Source organism: Balaenoptera acutorostrata, chromosome 8 (genome assembly GCF_949987535.1).
Source record: "Balaenoptera acutorostrata chromosome 8, mBalAcu1.1, whole genome shotgun sequence".
NCBI lineage: Eukaryota > Metazoa > Chordata > Mammalia > Artiodactyla > Balaenopteridae > Balaenoptera > Balaenoptera acutorostrata.
Genome location: NC_080071.1, coordinates 37739084 through 37756069, shown reverse-complemented (window position 1 = coordinate 37756069; position 16986 = coordinate 37739084). Strand labels below are relative to the sequence as shown.

The 16986-nt window shown below is 42.8% G+C and overlaps 1 protein-coding gene across 4 annotated transcripts in view; it reads left to right on the top strand.

Annotated features, from left to right (window-relative positions):
* NFE2L2 (NFE2 like bZIP transcription factor 2) overlaps window positions 1–16986 on the top strand; it is a 35613-nt gene that overhangs the window by 9519 nt on the left and 9108 nt on the right. Inside the window, exon 1 of one of the 4 annotated variants that reach the window (XM_057550996.1) lies at window positions 2926–2949. The exons of the other annotated variants lie outside the window; for them this stretch is intronic. The gene's annotated coding sequence lies outside the window, so the exon portion shown is untranslated. Of the gene's footprint in view, window positions 1–2925; window positions 2950–16986 lie in introns of those variants that run through there. 4 annotated transcript variants of the gene reach the window in all.

Here is a 16986-nt window from a genome sequence, read left to right as displayed (position 1 = left end):
GAATACAGGGAGCAATGATTGATCAGGTTCTGAGGCCTTCTGTGAACAGAATCGGAACAGGGGTGTGACCCAAGGTGGGCGTGCACCGCTTCTCCAGGTGCCTGAGGGTTGGCTTATTAAGAACCTGTGCTTTTTGCTGGTGGGTTTTACAGTCCTGGAGCCAGGGAGTCTTGCTGCTGTGGCTAGAGCGTGTTGAAGAACCATGAATTTTTTTGACCTAGCCAAAAAAATAAAATTCTTTTAATCGTTACAATCCTGGTAATGAAAACCACCAAAAATAAAAACTATCATTTTTTTTTCTTGTGATAGAAAAAATTGCCAGTTTTTGAAGAAGTTATTTTTGTTCTTGGTACTTCTCAATGAAACATGTTTAAAATGTACATTGAGAAACCAACCCCAGAGGACAGGAGCGGGGCCGGTGTGCTTAGTGCTACCCCCAGCTCGTGTGTTCTTTCTCTGCTGCTTCCCAAGCTGAGATGAGGCCAAGAATGAGAACCAAACTGTGGGTTCAGGTTCTTTCTTCTTCAGAGACAGAGGTTCACCCTCTGCTAGAAACTTCTTTACCAGGCTGCACGTTTGGGAGAATCCTTGGGGCAGTGGACTGAGAGTGGGGAGATTCCAGGTAACCTTCCACTTGGAAAAAGGGTTCTAGAAGTAAAGGGGGAGAGGTTGGGAGGAAAAGGAAAACTAGTTTAAAGGATTCCTTTTAATGAACCCAGGAGGGATATAGCTTTTTGGTCTCTTCTGTAACACTTCGATTTGCTCCTCAACATGCAGCTTGTACTTAGGTCCTTCATGTGAGAAAAGGAAAAGCATTTTGGGGAGTATTTACTTGTGCTGTGTATACACTCATTATCTTTAGTTCTTTTAACAACCCTGTTAAGGTAGGTTTTGTTATTATTGAGAAAACTCTTTGGAGAGGTTAAGAAGCAGTCCAGAGTTCGGTTTAGGAACTGGAAAGCACATGAGGTATTTCAAGCAGAAGGATTTTATATAGGAAATTAATTATATAGGTGATGGGAGAGCCGAGAAACCAGACAACCCAGAGATTAGCAGCCTCTGGAAACCGCTTGCCAGCCCTAGAGCTGGAGGGGCAGAGAGAGGAGGTGGAATTCCAGGACCTCACCTGCCCTCCCGCAGCTGGACCGAGTGAGGAGCTGGGGCCACTGAGAGAGGCGCTCTGCCTCCTACCATCCAGTGTCTCTCCAGTGTTCCCCGCCCCTCTCGCAGACCCTTGGTGGAATGCAGTTGGAAGCCACATGGCAAGGGAGCCTGGGGACAGATGGGGAAGGGATCTGGGGGCCATGGGCAAATGACCAAAGCAGTCACATAGCTGGTAAGAACTAGAGCTGGCACTGGAGCATTCTCTGCCATCAGAGTCCTTGCACTTTTTTCCAAACCATCTTCTTTTCAGGAACCTTAGACCAGACATGATGCTTTGCCTTTGGGGCACTTGTCACACCTGCTTGGAGGCAAGTTGCATGGGAATCCCCTTAGACCGCAGCGCCTACTTTACTCTGACTTGCATGGCACATTTTATGCTATGTATTTCTTCTGGTTAGCGGAGTGCACGTATGTGACCACAGAGTGATTCAATAATAGTGAAATGTTAGGAATTCCTCTCAAGAGTGCGGATGGAGATTCCATTAGGGGAGTTCCCAGATTCGATAAGCATTCCCACTATTGGTAGGTTCTGTGCCCCCTTCCCCCATGAGGTGCCCCTGGGATGCCAGGGCAGGATTGATTATATACGGAAGTTTTTGGTGTTGCTGAAGGACTTGGGCCTCTGGGTCTTGAACTTGCGGGGAGGTTCAGAAAGGAGGAAAAGCATCTTAAGAAGAGCTGGGGGAACATCTATTGATCCTGAAAAATAAAGCCTTTTCTCCCTGGAGAGATGTGGGTAAAAATGACACCCCTTTCCTCTGTCCCTGTGGGACTCTTGGAAACCTGCGGCTCCGGAGCGCACAGCATTGCCCTGTGCTACAGGTTTCCAAAGTTCACTTGATAACAGCACCGTCGTCAAGCTTCCGTGACCGGTGTGTGTGCTGGCAAAGATAATGGAGGCGGAGGGAACAATTACTCTTTCATTTTTGTTCAGGTTACCAACTGGCTTGCATTACCAACTCGCTTGCAACATTGTAAAGAGAACCAACCTTTGGATGTTACAAGACATCAGGATACAGGCAACTGGCAATTTCAGGGGGAAGCAAAAGGGAAAAAACTAACATTTACTGAACAGCTGCTAGTACTGTACTAGGTCCTGGACATGTTCTCTCTTACTTGATCTTGACAATAAAGCTATGGTGATGGCAGCTGTTACCCCCTTTTTATAGACGAGGAAACCTATTCAAAGAGGTAAAGTAACTTGTCCAAGGCCATGCCACTCTCGATGGCAGAACAGGGATTTAGAAAGTCCGTAATCACTGCTTTCCCTTCCCTTCTTTCTTTCCTTCCTTGTCTGATGACTGTGGGTGTTTGGTTAGATGCTAAAGAATGAGGGGCTCCTTTACAGAGATTCATTAAGACAGTGTCTCTACCTCAAGGAGCTCCCTTAGTGTTCCTCAAAGAGGGTACCGCTGGCAAAGGGGCTGGACTTCTCTTTGGAGTGGGGGATTGTCCCACATACAGGGTATTTAGCTTCACTGTGACAACCAGAAAGGGCTGCCCTCCCCTGTCCCGACACCGTTCCAATTGCTTCTAGGTGGTGGTCCCAGCCCCAGTGGAACCACTGTGATGCAGTGACTTCCAGAGACAGTTTGAAGCCGGGATATTACTGTTTGTTCTCAGGAAACCTCAGGATATTCCTTGTTCTTTGCAGGGTAGCCCACCATCTCCTCAGATAGCAGCCTGTTCATACCTCTTAAACCAGAAGGGGGTAGTGGGAGAGAGAACACAGAACGTGATGAAACTCTAGAAACCAGAGGGACCAAGTATACTTCATTTACTCAGGTAGAGTGTCTCCTCCAGATCCTTTAACACAGAGCAGTTTTATTTGACCTGGTGATCGTTACTGCTGATATTTACCATTTCTCCAGCCTATAGCTGCAGGGGACTAGTCCTAAAAAGATAAGCTAAACATTTTTTAAAATTTCAGGGTGAAGTTAAAAGTCCTATGCCATACCTCTCTGGGTCTTGACTGCCTTTTCTACCGGGTACTTTTTGAAGAAGTTTGGGTAATGAGGACAGATAGTAAGGGAAGCTATAGAGTAGCTGAAGAGGTTGAGCTATTCTGTGATAGATTGATGCTTTAGAAACAAAGTCTAGAATAGGGAGGAAAGTGAGGTTGCCCACTTTCTTGTCCTTTTCCTGACTATCAGCCTGAGGGAAATAGCTAGTGTCCTCTATGAAAATACAGTTAATCTGCATTTATATTGACTGATTGTTATATTATCCTGATTACAAAATTCCTTAATGGGTATTTGAAAATACTAACACATTTGTTGTCTCAAAAGATCAGTTTTATTGTTAACCTGAAGGAGTGTGCATTTATGATTCTTAAGGTATAATATTTTGTTCTTAGTAGAGTACCCAAAGAATAATTTGAATGACGTTAAATAATTTTTCTATGACTAGTAGTTGGGCTATAACTGATACTAAACATGATACCTTTATTAAGTAATTAGAATTCTTTAACCCCCCAGACACCTTAGGTACACAATGAAAATGCTGATTTCTAAGCCTAAATGTAACTTATTCATTCCACAAGTATTATTAGGTATTAACACACCCTAGGGAACTTTTAGGGCATGAAGTTGTTTTAATCTTCTAAGATAGTGTAGCAAATATATTATCCTCCTTGAAGGACATTTGCTTCTCAAATTACCCCTCCTCCTAATTAATCAGTCCCTTTGTTCTTTGTACACCTGGATTATAGGGCATGTTTCGTATCATAATGAGTATAAATTACATCTCCCATCTCCCCTGCTTAAGGTATGACTTCCTCTAGGGTAGGGACTGTATTTTTGTCATTTTTGTAATTCTGGTGGCTTGCACCATGCCTGGTGCTTATTTAATAGTACTTGCTCAGCAGATGTGAGAACGAATCCATTACTGCCCTCTAGGAACTTGGTATTTATACAAGCTGTATTCTTTGGTGATATATGACAGCGCAGAGGAGAAAATGTCACTTCCAACTGGGGTGCTCAGAGAGGACGTCCTGGAGACGTAGCAGTCTATCTAGATTTTTTAAGCTGGTAGGATTCCTCTTGGCTCAACTTCACTTGGAAGCTGGAGGAAGGGTGCAGGCGTGATCTGGCCTGTGGTGGCATATTGGGTCACTTGGAGTGAAAAGGTTAATGTGGGGCATGCTGAACAGGGCCTTCGGTGCCCATGCGTGGCGTTTCACGTTTATCTAAGGCGTTTGGAAATCATGGGAGGTTTTGGAAAGGGCAAGACACATGAGCTGGATGTGGACAGGAAGTTACTATGGCCCGTGCATCAGAAGATGGGCAGGTGGGGGCAGAGATGCTGAGGGGCTCTGGCTGCGGTACGGGTGTGGCTTAGTTGCCTTGGCATCACCAGCGCAGTATTGAGGATCTGTAGCTGTCACTCTGATCTGTACCACCTTTGTTAGCCATTTAAGAAGAAATTTTTTTTTTTTAAATTTTTATTTATTCATTTATTTATTTATTCATTCATTTATGGCTGTGTTGGGTCTTCGTTTCTGTGCGAGGGCTTTCTCTAGTTGTGGCAAGTGGGGGCCACTCTTCATCACGGTGCGCGGGCCTCTCACTGTAGCGGCCTCTCTTGTTGCAGAGCACAGGCTCCAGACGCGCAGGCTCAGTAATTGTGGCTCACGGGCGTAGTTGCTCCGCAGCATGTGGGATCTTCCCAGACCAGGGCTCGAACCCGTGTCCCCTGCATTAGCAGGCAGATTCTCAACCACTGCGCCACCAGGGAAGCCCAGAAGAAATTTTTTAAGCTCCCTTTTTCAAGGAGGGAGTAGATTTTTCTCCTTCTGTTGGCCCCATTGTGAAACCATCTGTGCTCAAGCTTGCAGGCCCTGCTGTTTCTAGGTTTTAACAGAAACTCATCACCAGGGTATTCACTCCATTGGTGAAAGGAGAGGAAGAACGGGCCAGAGTTGCCGGTTTGCTTTTAGGATGAATTGTTTTCTTCTCTGTGGTGGCACAGGGGGAGCTTCTCTCTTCCTGACCTTCCCTAAGATCCTTTTGCTCTCACCGTCTTCATTCAGCTGGAACCATCTCATCCTTGCCTTCCAGCCTCAGTGATTAGCAAAATTCACCCAAGAAAGAAAAAACAGACACTATCCTCTCTTTTCTGTCCCACGGCTTTGCTTGTGCGCCCTGAGCTAACAGATGTGGGCATCTAGCAATGTCGGGGAAGGCAGCCGCAGTCTCTCAGGCTCTTCCCCATGCCGGCCAGGTGCCAGGTGCTTTCACACACTGATATTTGTCATGTGTACTCCTTACTCCGCCCTGTGAGGTAAGGAGCCTTATCCCTGATTTATAGGGAGAGAACCGAGGCCCAGAGAGCTTGAGTGAGTGATAATACAGTGGGATGTGCCTCGACTTTATCATCATTAGATGTGGGTGATAGGTACGTCACAGCATTCTTAGAATTAAGTAAGAACTGGGCACAAGATCTAGCACACAACAACTGGTGGCTGTGATGGATATTATCATAATTATACATTTTGTTTGTCAGGAATGTTTGAATGTGTGGCATCTGAGATTTCCTTGGCCCACTTGAAAAAAAAAATCCCTCCTTGAATCCTGGTTATCCATGCCCCTTTTCGCTCTTTGCTATAAGCTTCATATTCTCCTGTGGCTTGTCTTGGTCTCATGTCAGGGCCTGATTGTTGTGGAGACAGAAAACCAATCCATGGCAAGGCCTTATGTGTGCCCTGTCTCCTCTGTGGGATCCTCCAGCTTGTCTGCTGGATCCCCTACTTATGTGGATTGATGAGCCATCTCTTTGAACCCCATCCCAGACACACTCCTTCACTGGTAGCAGAATTTCTTACTCTGGGGTTCTGGGCCTAGAGATGGGGCAGTGTCCACAGGCAAGTTGTATGAACAGAAAGAGCTGGGGCGGGGGTGGGGGGGGGATGTGTTAGTGGAAGGCTAAACACAGCCGTGACCTAAGCTGACCCCTGTGGCCTTGCCCTCTTCCCAGCCCATCTTTTAGTCTTTAAAGACTAAAATATTTCTTTTGTAATAACTACCCCTAAGTAACTCTTTAGAAAGGCAGAGTGGTGAAGGGAAAGACCTTCTATAAGAGCCATGGGGGAGATGACACAGCTGAAAACTTTTTACACCTACTGCCCTTTGGTGTTGCCATGTGATGTCTGATATGTAAATACATTAGGAGCTCACCTTCTATTTTTTGTATAGTGGTTAGACCCAGAAGCCTCAGAATTAGATGCTTCTCATGTTCCTTTGACATCTGCAACAGGTGTTGAACTTATTAATAGCGTTAATACCTCACCCCTGGCTTGTCTTCTGTATTTTTAAGGGGCATTCACATACCTTTTTCCCACATGAAAAACAGTTCTGTGAGGACAGGTATGATGTCTCGGTTTTCCCTTACAGCCCAGAGCTCTCTGTACAGCTAGTCAGCAGCAGAGCCCTGGCAGGATGGCACTGTGCAGCCTCCTTAAAGAGGCCTCGGGTATTCTGAGTAAGAGCCTCTGTTATGTGAGTTCTTCTGTAATAGAAACAGGGTGTGGATCTTAATACCACCTTCCTTGCCAATTGGTGTGAGTACAAGTGAGCTTATGGATACAAGTGCTTGGAAGAGTCTTGAGCACATAGAAAGCGCACAATAAATGCACTTACTGTTACTATTGTTAGATTGTGTCATACTTACCTTTACCTGGATTTAGAATATTGTCACTGTGATCTTTTGTTTTCAAATCTTAATGTAAAGGCTCACCAGGTAGCCATTGTCCTTATATATTTATTTAGTGGGTTAATGAAAAGATTTACCTTAAGGAAAGTAAAAGATTCCTGTACTGATTTTTTTTTTAAATAAGTTTATTTATTTATTTATTTTTGGCTGCGTTGGGTCCTTACTGCTGCGCGTGGGCCCTCTCCAGTTGCAGAGAGCGGGGGCCCCTCCTGGCCGCGGTGCCTGGGCCTCTCATTGCGGTGGCTTCCCCTGTTGTGGAGCACGGGCTCCAGGTGCGCAGGCTTCAGTAGTTGTGGCTCGCGGACTCTAGAGCGCAGGCTCAGTAGTTGTGCGCACGGGCTTAGTTGCTCCACTGTATGCAGGATCTTCCAGGACCAGGGCTCAAACCCATGTCCCCTGCGTTGGCAGGCGGATTCTTAACCACCGCGCCACCAGGGAAGCCCCTTCTATACTGATTTTAAGAGAATGAAATGTGGTATATATACTTATCAATTACTTTTTAAGAGCTCCAAATTGCTGCCTGGCAGTTGGTGACAACAGTGGATACTGTGCATGTTCAAATGTATACATTTGAAGCAGTTGAAATGTAATTTCCAAACTCAGGGTTAATTCATATCCTTAGTTGGAACAGATAGTATTTTCCTAGTGCCTAAGCCCCTTATTTCTACCCATTTTTCATATGACCTTTGCAGTAATCTGGTAATTGTGTGGCCTCTGGACCATAACATTGCTCATTAACATCAAGGTGATCCCTGTAGTCATTATGAGCCCTCTTAGTAACTTAAGACTCACACTGTCACTTTCAGGTCATTGAAGTAGCTTTTTGCAAATAATTGCTAACAGTATAAATACTGCCTAGTGTCCTTTGGAAGGGTTAATGTTCCCATCATATCTTCAGGAAGTAATTTGCGAAACAGAGGAGTTTGGTTCATTAGAATTACCCCCTAAGGAGTGTGGAGGACTCACTCTGTAGGTCCCCAGAGCTGCACTGTCACTTGCCATTGGTCACTTTTGACCACTTGAAATGGGGCTGGTGTAACTGAGGATCCGCATTTTTAATCTTAATGAACTATTTAAAATTTAAAACAGAAGCAGTATAAGATATTTTTCTGTTGAATATAACTTTATTCTGGGGGACAGCATTTCATGTGATCCTGTCAGGTGAGATTTGTTATGTATGTTGTGTGTTTTGTCACTTCTAATAACTCGTTAATAATTTAAACATTTGGGTTACATGGTAGAATAATTTTTTGACATTGGGTGAAATAAATATATTGTTTAAATTAAATTCACTTTTTTTTTTTTAGTAAGGCTACTAAAATTGTTTAAATTACACATGTGGCTTATATTAGATTTCTACTGGGAAGTACTGCTTTAGAGCATCTGTTATAGGTAGCTGAAATTAGTTTGTTCTAAAGTTCAAAATTAGTTTTCAGACTTGTATTTTTGACTTTATAGAATCAGAGGTGTTTAGAGGAAGGAATCTTAGGAGTCACTTAACCCAACCCTGTCCTTCAGCAAATGGAGAAACTGAGGTTAAAAGTTACTGTAACACGGCATGCCCTAATTCTAGATGGGTGTTGAATTTAATGTTCTTTATAGCCTATTGCTTTGGGTCCTGGGTTTACTTGGCATTGGAAACATGGTGGGCGTCAGGGCTGCAAAGAGCTTCCACGAGATCCAGGCCGAAGAAAAAGCCTTTAAAAAGAAATTATTTTAGGCACTGAGAGAAAGGAATTTTTGTGCTGTGCCTACCAGTAGATAGGGTGATTGATTCCATGTTTGACATGTATTTTTGTTGGGCAGTATAATGATACTTTCATGGGGAATAGTAATAAGGTACAAATAATACCCACACTTTGTGTGATCATTTACTTTAGAAAACTCCATACATCTGGCTTTCATATTTTAATTTAGAGAGTTCTTTTCCCAAAGCCAGAGATTTTAAACCAGGCCCACAGCTTTTGTCCTTGAAAAAAAGACTGAGAGCTTGACTTCATGTGTTTATTGTTAAGGTAGGTTGCCTGAGATCATTCGGTAAAAGTTTAGGCCTGTTGCATGGTATTGTTTTCTTATTAACAAAACTGATTTAAAGGAAGAAGCCACCAACAACTGCAATGGGCACCCTTAGAGCAAACCAGAATTTTATTTCTATTTTGAGGCATAGAGGAGGAAAGGGAGGCATTACGAGTTATTAAATGGTGATTTGATTTATGGGTCTGTCCATCAGGTTTAGAGAGGGCTGCTTCTGCTACAGATGCAGCTGACAAGCTGGGCAACCTTTGATATTTAACCTTTCTGAACCTGTTTCTTCATCCCACTAATCTTCACACAGAGTAGCATGAGGATTAAATGATACAATCATGCAAGTGAAAGTATTTTGTGCTCCGAAAGCACTGCAAATGGAAGGACTGGTGTCTTGAGGGCTTCCTTTCTCCAAGGAGTTGTAGAACTATTTCTGGGGTCACCCTTGGCCTTGGTGAGCCCTTGGATGAGTCAGTCACGTTTGGAATGTGCATTTAGTGGGTCCAAGGCCTTGACCCCATGATTTGGGAGTTCTCAGGGGTCCACTTTAATTTAGAGCCACTTTTGCTCGTGGTAGTGGAGATGATCTGCCTGAAGTAAGGGTTAGAACTGGGAGGCTCTTAGCCCTATTGTATTGAGCATGGGCACAGACCACCCAGGATTTAGAGATTAGGAGTAGGGAAAGGAAAGTTCTCTGCAGAAACTTCGGTCAGGTAACAGAGTTTTATAGGCCATTAATTTGGCTGCAGGGTCGAATGCCATACAACAGTTTTGTAAACGTCTGTTTTCAAAATAATTCCTAGTATTTCATGAATTTAAGGAATAGAAATTGCAATAGGGGTCTTTCCTGGTGGTCCAGTAGTTAAGATTCTGCACTCCCAGTGTAGGGGGCCTGGGTTCGACCCCTGGTCGGGGAACTAGCCTGCATGCATGCTGTAACTAAGAGTCCACATGCCATAACTAGGGGTTCGCATACTGCAACGAAGATCCCGTGTGTCACAATGAAGATCCTGAGTGCCGCAACTAAGACCCGGCGCAGCCAAATAAATGAATGAATGAATGCATGCATGCGTGCATGAAATAGGAAAGTCTAGTTTGAAATCTAATTTGTGTTAGTTGACCAGATGACCCACCCTGGGTTCTGCTCAGTCAAATGAGACCTAGGGCCATTTACCCATTTAGCATCTCTGGGCCCTGGGATCCTCATTTGTAAACCTGGGGTTTGGTCTGTGGTCTGCAAGATCACTGTCAGCTCTCCTTAGTCAATTGTGTGTTCAATGTAATTTAATGGCCACCAGACATATGTTTCTGAGAGACACATCCCTAGACAGGATGCCTTTTCCTGCTCTTTAAAGAGCTGGTAGATGGGTCAGCCTGGCTGAACTTGCTTTTTCTTTTATAGATTATACTCCATTTAAAGTTATAAAATATTGGTTATATTCCTTGTGCTGTACATTGATTGCATCTTTGTATCTTATTTATTTTATACCTAGTAGTTTGTTACTTCTTAATTCTCTTCTCCCCCAGGCCTCTCCTCACTGGTAACCACTAGTTGGTTCTCTGTATCTGTGAGTCTGTTTCTGTTTTGTTATATTCATTTGTTTTATTTTTTATATTCCATATATAAAATGAAAACATAACAGTATTTGTCTTTGTCTATTGGACTTATTTCAGCAAGCATTAATACCTCCAGGTCCATCCATGCTGTTGCAAATGGCAAAATTGCATTCTTTGTGGCTAATACTCCATTGTATATAAACACCACATCTTCTTTAAACATTCATCTCTTGATGGACACTTTGGTTGCTTCCATATCTTGGCTATTGTAAACAACGCTGCAGTGAACATTGGGGTGCATATATCTTTTCAAATTATTTCAATTATTTCAAATTCAAGTTATTTTGTTTTCTTCAGATATATGCCCAGGTGTGGATTTGCTGGATCATATGGTAGTTCCATTTTTTTTTAATTTTTTAAAATTTTTTTTAATTTTTATTTTTTGGTAGTTCCATTTTTAATTGGACTTGGTTTTTCTTTGGAGTTTACCTTGTCTGTTAGAAGGGCTGAGGTTGCTGATTTTGCCTGTTTCACCTGTTGAGACTTTGCCTAGCCTCTGTCTATCTGTGTGCACCATGGCCTTTACATTTCTTGCCCCTGCAGGTGTTTTACCAGCTCCAAAGGCACCAACCAAGGTTACCTTGGCTGGATATAGGCTGGTGATTAAAGAAATGCTGTTTGCCGGACAACTGATTCTATGTACAGTATATTCTCTTCTTTAGTCTTAATTTTATTATCTTTAAAAATAGTGGGGGGACTGATTTTGAAATGATTCTGGAATTAATATAGGAGACCTTGTATCAACAATTACAATGTATTTATTGAGTGGGTACCACGTGCCAATATGCCGCAAGGTGTGAAGGACACATGAGTGGGGAAAAGAGTGGGGAAATGAGCATTTCTCATTGCTGGTGGGGTGTAAAAGGGTACAGCCTCTGTGGAGAGCTGTTTGGCAATATGTATCATAAATAAAAATGCATATACTCTTTGACCAGCAATTCCACTTCTAAGTATCTATCCCACAGATAGTCTTCACACATTCGTGAAATGATTTATGTACAAAGGTAGCCATTATAACATCATTTGTAACAGCAAAAGATTAGGAATAACTTAAAAGCCCAATGAGGGACTGATTAAGTAATTATATTATTAAATAATATAGTACATCCTCATAATGAACTACTACTCAGCCATTAAAAATAATGGAACAATTCTAGGCCCTGATATAGAACCATCTCTAAAATAAATAGGGAGAAATAAGTGTGGAACATTATGATTATATGCTACTTGTACGTGTGCCTATGGGTGTGTATTTAATAGAATATCTTCCTAAGAACACAGAAAACTGATGCCAGTGGTTGTCTTGGGGAAGGATAACTGGGAGATTACTTTTGCAACTTTTAAATTTTATACTATGTACATCTACCATCTATTAAGAAAAGACATTGTCGGGCTTCCCTGGTGGTGCAGTGGCTGAGAATCTGCCTGCCAGTGAAGGGGGGCACGGGTTTGAGCCCTGGGCCGGGAAGATCCCACATGCCGCGGAGCAACTAAGCCTGTGTGCCACAACTACTGAGCCTGCGCTCTAGAGCCCACGAGCCACAAATTCTGAGCCCACGTGCCACAACTACTGAAGCCCGCGCGCCTAGAGCCTGTGCTCTGCAACAAGAGAAGCCACCGCAATGAGAAGCCCGCGCACCACAACGAATGAAGAGTAGCCCCCGCTCACTGCATCTAGAGAAAGCCCTCGCACAGCAACAAAGACCCAACACATCCAGAAACAATAAAAAAAAAAAAAAAGACATTGTCATGCCTTGAAGGAGTTTGCAGTTTAGTCAGACCAGTTAACGTAAGATATACAAAGTACGGGGTAAATATTGGCTTTATGGGAAGATTTAAATGCTAAGCTCTGTGTGTGCGGTTGACTGGATTTGCCCTGAGTCATCAAGACGGGTGGGTCTGAGCTTCAGCAGAGCCAGCTTCCAAGCCTTAGCGTCCCACCTGGGGCTAAAGCAGTTTGCAGCCTTTGTCCTGCAGTGGCGGGAAGAGCCCACAGGTTCGGAATCAGTTCTTGGTTGGGGTCCTGGCTCTGCCACGTGCCAAGCATGCAATTTGGGGCAGGGATGCTCGAGGCCCAAAGCCTAATTGCTCATTCGTAGATGAAGATAAGCCACCTCCCCCTTGCTCTGCAGTGAACACCCCTGCAATCCATGAAGTGCTCTGCAAATGTCAGCTCAAATAGAAGCTGCGAGGCACCTGCAGACTGGCAAGCTGGAGCCAGAGGTGCAAATTGAAACAGTGAAGCAAAAATGTATCTTTTTCCCCCTCTGCCAAATAACTTGGCAGGATTTGTAAAATTAGAAAAGTAGACCATAGTAGTTTTGGAATCCTTGACCTCTGACCTTGGGGCAAGTCATTTCATCCTCTAGACCTGGTTCCCTATTTGAAAAATGGAAGGGGCTGTGCATCCTCTGGGCCCTTCCAGTCGCAGCATTCTGTGACAGTATGGCGTTAGCAGTAATTCCCATCTCAGCTGAGATGAGTCATACTGACCGAAAAGTCCACATGCGAGGAGGAAGTCTCTGAGGATTTTCCTCGTGCTGGAGGATCTGAGCCTCTGGGGGCAAACGGGGAGTCGTGGGGGGATTGCTGCCACCAAGAGGGGAGACCAAGAAAGCAGAGTGAGTGGAGTTGGGTCGTTTGTGTTCTCCACTCCAGAACCTCCTTTGCTTTCAGATAGTCATGTGGACTAGACGTTTGGAAAAACCCGGCTTACCCTTTGTTTAAGCGGGTGGGATGTTCATGCAGTTGTGACCAGCGTACTTAAGTCAGTTGTCACTCCTGTGAGGTCTTTCTGTGCAGTTTAGTGACACTTCCTCTGTGCTGCCTTGGCTCCTACATGTTTCTCCTTGAGTCTCTAAACTGAGATCAGAGACTGTCCTCTGTTTATCTCTGTGTCCCCAGCACCTAGTGCAGTTCCTGGCACCTGAATGGCGAGCTATATGTATGTAGTAGATGGGTTGCTGGATTAATGATCCATTTAGGGTAGTATGGACAGTAAATCTTGTTAATCTTGACCACCACCTTTATTATAGCTATCACCATTCTGAAGTGATCTTTTAGCTATTAGTATGAAATATTTCATACTCAAAAAAGATCACACTAAAAAAGAAATTAAAGACCCCCCCCCTTTGGAAAGTATTTTAACAGGATGCACAAAAAAGAAAAAGAAAAAAATCTTAAGTGTTTTAGAGTCTTTCTATATTACAATATATAATACATATGTATCTAAAATTCATCACTGCCACCACCAGCACAGGCACACAGGTCTTCGGCTAGCGGCAAGAAACAGCAAGCCTGGGTGACTGTCCCAGTTCTTAGCTTTTAAAGCTTAATTGTAGGCAGTTAAATCTGAAAAGGAGCTTTAAGATTGAAATAAATAATTTCTGTTTACAAATGCAGGATCCACAGAGGGTGAAGGATCACTGAGGAAGTTCAGAAGTAGCAGTAAACAGCCCCAGTAGTTCCAGTGTGCTGGGGTACTGCCCTCCCTCATGGGGGCTGTCCTTTAGGAGGAGGGGGCAGGAGGGCGAGCAAACAGGGCTGTTTGAGCCAAGGCAGATATCTGACGACCTGGTTAGTCCACGCTAGGTTAATTTCAGTGTGTGTTAGGTAAAGTGAGTTAGGGAGTTAGAGCCAATGCTCCTGAAGGTTATATTGGTAAGATGGGTATGTATGTTTTCCTGTAGACTCATTCTAATAGTGATGGAAGACCTAGTAACAAAGTTCCTTTCATGTGTGGAGGACAACATCCAGGACTGAATACATTCATGGCTTGTTCAAAAACAGGGAAGAGATGAGAAAAAATATGTCCTGAAGTTTGCTTATCTAACCAAGCCATTCTCTTGACATAGTGACTGACCCTTGCATAAGCCCTTTGATTGAGGCCCAGCAGCAGCATCCTGCTTAAATGCAAACAACCAGAAATTAACTCTGCTGGCATCCAGGTATGAAACTTCCCGTGGGAAAGTTGGATCCATCCACTATTCGTAGCAGTGGCATCACCTGCTATTTTGGAAATTAACTGTCCTTTATGATTTCTTTTTGGCCAAACACATATGTGCCTCTTGAGAAAATAAATAGTCCAAGTTCCTATTCTATTCACTTTCCAGTTTTGCTTTTATCTTTGCATCATGCTTTACAGTGTACAGACAAGCGTAATGGGTGAGAGTTCCAGTAAACTGGCTGGATCACATTTCTTAGATTGAGTCATTGCTGAGAAACTTGTTTGTGAACAGGAAGCAGCCCATGAAAATGTCTGTACACAGTAACAAGCTGGACTGTGAGGAAACTGGACCATTTTTTAGCTGAAAGACAGAAGGGTAGAAGGATGCATCTGTGATCCAGGGAATAGCAAATTTGTGATCTAGAGTTTCTTTTTATTTTTTTGGCTGTGTTGGGTCTTCGTTACTGCGCTCGGGCTTTCTCTAGTTGTGGCGAGCGGGGGCTACTCTTTGTTGTGGTGCGCGGGCTTCTCATTGCAGTGGCTTCTCTTGTTGTGGAGCACAGGCTCTAGGTGTGCGGGCTCAGTAGTTGTGGCTCGCGGGCTCTAGAGCGCAGGCTCAGTAGCTGTGGTGCACGGGCTTAGTTGCTCCACGGCATGTGGGATCTTACCAGACCAGGGCTCAAACCCGTGTCCCCTGCATTGGCAGGCGGATTTTTGACCACTGCGCCACCAGGGAAGTCCCTAGAGTTTTAACTTGTTGAATAATTCATGTCTTGATGTGTGTTTGAGATTTTTTATGCTGTTAAAAATTGCTAGTTATTTTAATGAGAACCTACTGTATAGCACAGGGAACTCTACTCAGTGCTCTGTGGTGACCTAAATGGGAAGGAAATCCAAAAAGGAGGGGATATATGTGTACTTATAGCTGATTGACTTTGCTGTACAGCAGAAACTAACATTGTAAAGCAACTATACTCCAATAAAAATAAATTAAAAAACAAAGCAAAACAAAAAAAATTGCTAGTTATTGAAGTTGAGGAAATAATCCCTGGTAAGTTTTCTCTAGAAGGAAAACTTGGATTAGTGGTAACTGTTACCTATTAGGAGTCTGCTGACATAGAAACTGGTTGCTAGGCCAGTTATTTTTAAAAATGGAGCTATAGTTAACACAAATTAACCCAGTGACATTTACACTTGGCCTAGGTGGCTGTAAGTCCCCTTCCATCTCTAACATTCTGTGATTCTATATAAATGTTTTTTTGTGATCTTTGTTTTTTATCACCTGCTCCATAATTATTACAGCAATATATTCAGAAGTTAGCACATCAGTCCAGTAGACTCAAAAGTACCTGAATGTGGGCAGACTATAGAGAATAACCTGTCATCTCATCTGCCTTCTCTAGAAGTCTGAGAAAACAACTGGCCTTGTCTTGTGTATCTTCTTGTAATGAAGCAGGAGAGAAGTAAATAGGCAGATAAATATTTATGAAATAGAATAGTCATCAGCGAGATGTATTTTAAAAACACACCTGCTTGGTGTCATTTTACTTTAGGAGTAAGGTTTGTGACTGCAGAGTAGAACCTTGTGAATCAAGGAGATCTTTGTTGTTCAGTCAATTCTTCAGAATTCGAGCATGCCCTCAGTTGATTTTGTACTTTCCTATAGCTCTTTGGTTTATACTCTAATGGATGGCAGGATGAGATTCATGTTCCATCTGGTTTTGCCCAAAAATATTTGAACAGCTTCTATGGAAAAAAATATTAAACCAGATTTAGCTTTTAGGTGAATAATATAACCACCTGGGCATAATATAAAGACTGAAATGTATGAAAGAAAAGCATTACCAGGTGTAATTTAGACTCTGAATGCCAGTAGTTAATATTTGGATGGAGAGATCGATCTCAGGAGAATAAACTTTAAAAGAAGATTTATTATTTTCTTAATGGAAATACATGATTTTAAGAAGGAATCTGTATAAAGCAATTATACTCCAATAAAGATGTAAAAAAAATAAAATAAAATTTTGAAAAAGGAATCACTTGAGACATTGTCTTAACACTTATACTGTAAAATTGGAAGTGAGGATCAGTTTTCATTGTCTGTTTACAAAGTTATCTGTGCAATTTTTTAAAAAACAGTTTATTGGTGAAATTTGTTTTTAGAAGAAACCTCCCACCACCTTCCTGTCATCCTCTGGACAAAACAGGATGGGAGAGGGAAGGTAGGGAAAGGGGTTGGGAGGTGCAAGCTTCATTTATACATTTGAATGTATATAATAAAAACCATTTTATTTTTCATTTCAAATACTTTTCTAAAGCCTTAGTTTACTGAATTGCTTTAATTTAGGAAGAGATCATGATATCTTTGCTTTATCTTTTCTGATTTTGGGGGATCATCTGAGCATGATAAATGCTTGTTTGTTCAAAGCACTAAAATTGGCTTGCAAAAGACATATTATTATGGGATTCTGTGTTCAAGGGCTTTCTTCTTTTTATCCTGGAACAAAGACATTTGTTTTAAAGTG